The sequence below is a fragment of the Dreissena polymorpha genome, chromosome 4 (assembly GCF_020536995.1).
Source record: "Dreissena polymorpha isolate Duluth1 chromosome 4, UMN_Dpol_1.0, whole genome shotgun sequence".
In the NCBI taxonomy this organism is placed as follows: domain Eukaryota; kingdom Metazoa; phylum Mollusca; class Bivalvia; order Myida; family Dreissenidae; genus Dreissena; species Dreissena polymorpha.
Window position 1 is genome coordinate 13,030,505 of NC_068358.1, and position 6,087 is coordinate 13,036,591.

Sequence of the window (6,087 nt, forward strand, 5' to 3'; positions counted from 1 at the left end):
ATAAGCGTTTAATATTATTTCAGAAGAGGAAATATAAAAAAATATTTTAAAGGGTGGTCGGGACAGAAGTAAATACATTATATTTCATTTTCCATAAACACTCAATTTTATGTACTCACCATTCTTACTGAATAAATGCTTTGTTTATGTCCATTTAGGAATTATATAAAGTAAAAGTGCGTGGAAGTCGTTCCTTTTGTTTCACAATATAAACTGCTTCATTAAATTTTTTAACAAATTAATATTAAATCACAATTGCAAATAGTTTCAGACAAAGAACCTTTTATTTTGCAAACTACGCATGCAAATTTAATTAAATTATACAGATATACGTATCTCACAACTAATAATATTCTTATAAATGCCATAAAATATAATAGTTTATGTGAAACGTGTTTATAATGTCTACAAAATTAACCATTTATCAGTGTTTAATAACTGTGTATACATTCATTTTAAAGTCGAACTGTGTGCACCTTTATAAAAACCCCACACCCAGGTCATGTACTAAGGGCGCTCGTTTGCGTAAGCGTATTAAAAGATGTTCGCACCGAGTTGACTCAATAAAGACAAAACACCGAGTCGCACATATTTTGTAAAATTATCGAACATTTAAAAAAGCCTCAATACCACATACAATAACAGATTCAATTGTTTTATTTTTTTATAACGTATTTATAAGAAAATATGAATTTGAATGTTTGATAAGTTCAATAAGTAAGATAAGATCGCTAGATAAGAAAACAATGGGCGAAAAAGTACTTTAGTAAAATAATAACATAAATCTTATGTAATCTTCCTTTCTGATATAAATTAAGTGCATATTTGATGCAGATAAACTACGTTCTTACGCTTACCGTAAAGTTATAGTTTCTATATGTAAAACTGCCTATTAGACAAAACAGCGAGATGACATTTATACACTATGAACCGTCATATTAATAACGTCGTAGACGATGAAAATGACCAGACAAAGGTTATGAAAACAGAACATAATGATTGTGTGACAAACGCGGCTGTTATAAATAAAACGTTTTCACAATAGTAGCAATTCCATTGTATTCAGACGCTGGATTTGGTATCAGAGCCCCTTTGGGCTAACCCCGCCTATAACACTTTTCTCGAGCAAATAAAATAAATTACCCAACTCTTGATTCTACCGTTCAAATGTATAACTGTGTGCCTAGGCTCATGTTTTACAGGTGACGTTTGTAAACAGCCCATGCTAGATGTACATAATGCAGCGAAAGTATACATAATTAAAAAAATCCAAGACATTTTTGCAATTTTGTTAGCAGACTATTATTGTTAAAGTAGGTGTTAACACACATTTTGAAAGATATCATTAAATGTTTTCACTGACACAACGTAAAGATTTAAAATGATATTAAATGCTAAGTTAATCAAGAAAAATACATGCCAAATATCTTCAATGGGTTTCAAAAATAGAACCTTTATGTTATCTAAAGTGCTACCTCTGGCTTATCAGGCTTTCTTTTACAAAATATTGTATTGTTTAAGCTTATTTAGTAATATAGAATGGAATGCGTAACATGAACCTTATTATTTTTGTTTGTCTATGGATCATTATCCATAAAATAAAAGATGATTCTTATTCGTAAGTGCCATGACCCTTGCATTTAGTTATTTATGAATATGTCAGAATAAACACGCATCGGAACTCCCGGCCAATAAACAAAATTGGATGATTTGGCTGTTGAATGAAAGTCAAACCTCGCCCTTTGCAGAGAGCAAACACTCATATTACACACATGTTAATTCAAGTTAACAATCATATAATTCTAATGTCAAGCTGCTTGAACTAGTACAAATTATTATAACGTAATCAATTCGTTTGATTATTGAGCTTATATACATCAATTCGGGTAAATTTAGCATCATCAGAAATCAAATATAGTGTGCCGTGTGCTGTGTTATGTTATAATGTTTTGGTAAGGTTTGAATATATGCTTATATATGGACAATATATAATTGTTAACGCATTATTATATTAAAAAACATAAACGCACACGATATTATATTGAATAAAAAACAATGTAAATACAACTACACGTTTAATAATATATTATAATACAACGTAATACCATAAACTCGATCATGTTAAGCAGTTATTACAAAGATATTCATAATGAACTGTAAGCATATACGGAATATGGTTTAAGATATGAACAAAATGCTCACACAAAAACGATGCAACGTTTTTTTCCATGGCTTAGAAAAGTCAACAAACGACGTTCAATGTTTTATAATTGACACGTGCCTCTGTTTGAATGATAGTTTATGGTACTAAAACACTGGAAATAGAATCATTAAGTTTGTCACGAACCTAATAAATTTAGGAGTTCATAATTTATGGTAATGCGTAATTTCACGGTTGTCACTTTATAAAAAAAAAATGATATATTATAATAGGCTTGTTCTCTCACTGAAGAGCGAGTTATTGTATAAATGCAAAGCGTATTACCACACACGTATAAACACTAAAGACATTGTGGTAGATGCTGCGCATTTTCGAAATAACTAAGATTGATTTTTTGTTAATAATTGGAACATAATGATGGTTTGTTCTGTAGGTTTCCTGGTTGATATTGCAGCATATGTTTGTGTTCACTTCTTTTGATTCGTATCTTCAGTCAGTTGTATATGAAAAAAAACGGCTATATTTTTCATCGGATTCTGTTTGTAGTTTGAAGATCGAAATGACATTAATGTTGCTACAACACCAAGTTCGATTTGATAATACTTTTACTACAAATACATGAAGTGCATGCTGAAAACAAACCCACACAATAGTTGCTTAAACTGTCTTTAAAGATTTTTTTTAATGTAAATGGACATTATTATGTTAAATCGACTTCCAGTGTTACGTGTAAGAATATAAATACCATAGTGCAATAAGTCGCTGAAGCTTTAAAACATTTGCTTAGAATTTTAGGATGATAATTTACGAGTAAAATATGCATCATATAAAGATATATGCGTGTTGTCATCAGAGATACAGTATATTACCAAGAAGTTAATCAATAAGTTCCATCATTAATTAATCTAGAAAATATGATTGGTTGTTTTCGTAAGTCAATGTTTTTAAATTACCAGGAAATCGGAACGATGAATGTGACATTGCCATGTAAGGTACCTTTTATTCCCTTAGCGTTGCGTGCTCTATGTTGTAATTATTTGCACATTAACTTCTGTTGAACCTGATTCCAATATAAAGTATTTCAACGAAATATGACACTAATGCGCCACTATGATTGCAAAAGAATATCGATATATGAATGCGTCGTTTGACAGTTTGAGTGGTGCACGAACAAGATATTCTAAATGCATATGCGATATGGTTCTGAAATTGATGTTTATATTAGAATTTCACTTCCAATTGAAACTTAATATAAACTGTTTTAAAACAAACATGTTGCGGAATGTTTCATAAGGTAAAATGCTCTTTTGAAACCCGAACAGTGAGTGCATTTACGTGTTTTCTTAAAACGTATTTGGTTGCATATTGTATCGTGTATATCAACTAAAAGCACATTGGTTGTTGTGATCCTGTAATACGATAGAAACGAGAAACAAACCCGATTGTACTTATCGACAAAAGCTGCTTTCAGTTATTTCCCATTGTAAGAAGGTAGAAGCATAGCGAACTTAAGATGAATCAGTGAAGTTAAAGCGACATTTTGATGTGATCATTGTGGAATATATAAATACCTTTTGACCTTTTCACCATTTCTCCTCTAATGCCTTATTATTCCGTCAAAATTAATTTGTTTTGCAGAACAAAATTGTTGATGATAAATTTATATTATCTCTTAAACAAGAACACATTGTATTTTCTGTGTAATAACTACATTAAATGTAAAAAAAAGATTATATCAGAATTATATGCACTTAAATGCATTTGGAAGGAATTTGTTTTTATAACAGTTATACAGATTATACAAACAAATATAACTTTTTAAATATGATTAAATGCACTCGTAAATAAATCAAAGTGCGTTTCACACACCTTTTTTAAAGGTGTATCAGTTTATTCCATCGGAACGGATTTAAGTCGTCGAAGTTGTTGCTGTTATAGAATTCTAGCGTCGATCGTATAAGGAGGCTTACACTGTCCATCACTTACAAATATGATTGAATATTTGCAGCAACGCTGGTTGGTTTTATTTACTATTTATTAAAATAACGTACTTCAGGTATTTTGTGTACTTAACGTACATGTATTGCTCGTAATGAATATACTAAAAGCGGCCATACGTGATTTAAAAATGAACATGTTACGCTCTCAATCTTGAAATAACTAATGAAAATGAAATAACATAATGAAATATAAAATAATATAATCTCAAAATTATGCCATCAATAAGATATGTATTATTCAATTAAATGTAAAAGTACCAATGCCAAGCCGATACCGACACATTTACTCGTATTTGTTCCAGAACCAAATTTGTGTCTGCGTGTCGTATGAACTAATCTGCGAAGACTACCAATATACGTGTATATTGTATATACGAAGGAGAAGGTTTCTTATTTGCACATTGTTTGCAGTTGAATAAAAATGCTATATCATGTACTTTCTGGTACTAGTTCTTTTGAGCTTGTATTATAGACTTTTATTCATAAACGTTTTATGTGTTTTGAGATACAAAATAGTCGTATATACACGCTTCTATAACTTTTTTATGATTCTTGTTTTACTTTTTCTTTACAAAACTAACTTTCAATAATATGAGCTCCCTTGTCATACTTTTACTGTAATTTATGAGTGTTTTTTCGCGTTTAAATCACTTTGCGTCACGATATGCTTCTTTCATGTCTGGTTTATGTGAAAAACACTTCATTTCCTTTTACTTTTTAACAAACCAAAGAAAAGCTATCAAACTAAATATGCAGAAGCATTGTATTGTATGTCACACAAACTGATCAGAAGAGTAAACAGAATGCAATAAACTGGTGAAGCTATTCGATTTTAAATACGCCGAACTAATTTATCTATATAAATATGCGTATGTATTGATAATCTTGCGTTTTTAGCATAATACAAACATAGTTTTTCGTCGACAAATTTAAACAAACCATACTTCCAATTAGAGCACTTTTCTGCCAGAAGAACATCACGCTCGATCACTCGCTGAAAAACTTTCGCTTCAATATATTATCAGTGCGTTTTATAAACAACCAGTGTATAAAGTAATTAATTCGAAGAACAGTGATTATCACATTTAAAAGGATCTTTTCACGGTTTGGTAAATTGACAAAATTGAAAAAAGTTGTTTCAGATTCACAAATTTTCGTTTAGTTATGATATTTGTGAGGAAACAGTATTACTGAACATTTACCATAGTCCAATATATAGCCATTATATGTATCTTTTGACGATATGAAAACCTAAAAATTATAAAGCGTTGCAACGCGAAACGATTGAATAACTTGGAGAGTTCTGTTGTTGTCGTTTAAATTTACGAAACTACGAAGATTGGTTATATAAGGTATAAAATACTAAATCCGTGTATATCCGGCGGAATAGCCGAGAGGGCTCATGCGTTTTTACCTCAGACTAACTCCAGGGCTCCGGGGGTCACGTGTTCGAGCCCTGGTACCGGCTACTTTTTTTTTACTTTTTAAAATTTTATTCTTGATTTTTTTCTGGAACTTTTAAGATCCAATGTTTACATTTATCAATATAAAGCATTTAATGGCAAACTTCAAAATATGCCAAAATCTGTGAAAAGGCCCCTTTAATATATTCCACAATGCGAACGACAGTATTCCGCCTTTTCATGAAATGTCAGCACTAGTGACGCCCTCACTAACGCATGTGACTTCGGACAACGATTAAAATAATACGCCTTACCTTTATACTTGTTTGATACATAATACAAATCATGATTTATTGATGTTTATATAACAGTGATACATCTGCGTTGGAAATATATCTTTCTTCACAATCACAAAGGGCCTAATGGCAAACCTTGCTTATAACGATAACACTATTCGGACGATTTAGCTCTGATCGCTCTACATAGTTGAATGGTGAAACGAAAGTTTAATTAAGTTCGTCAC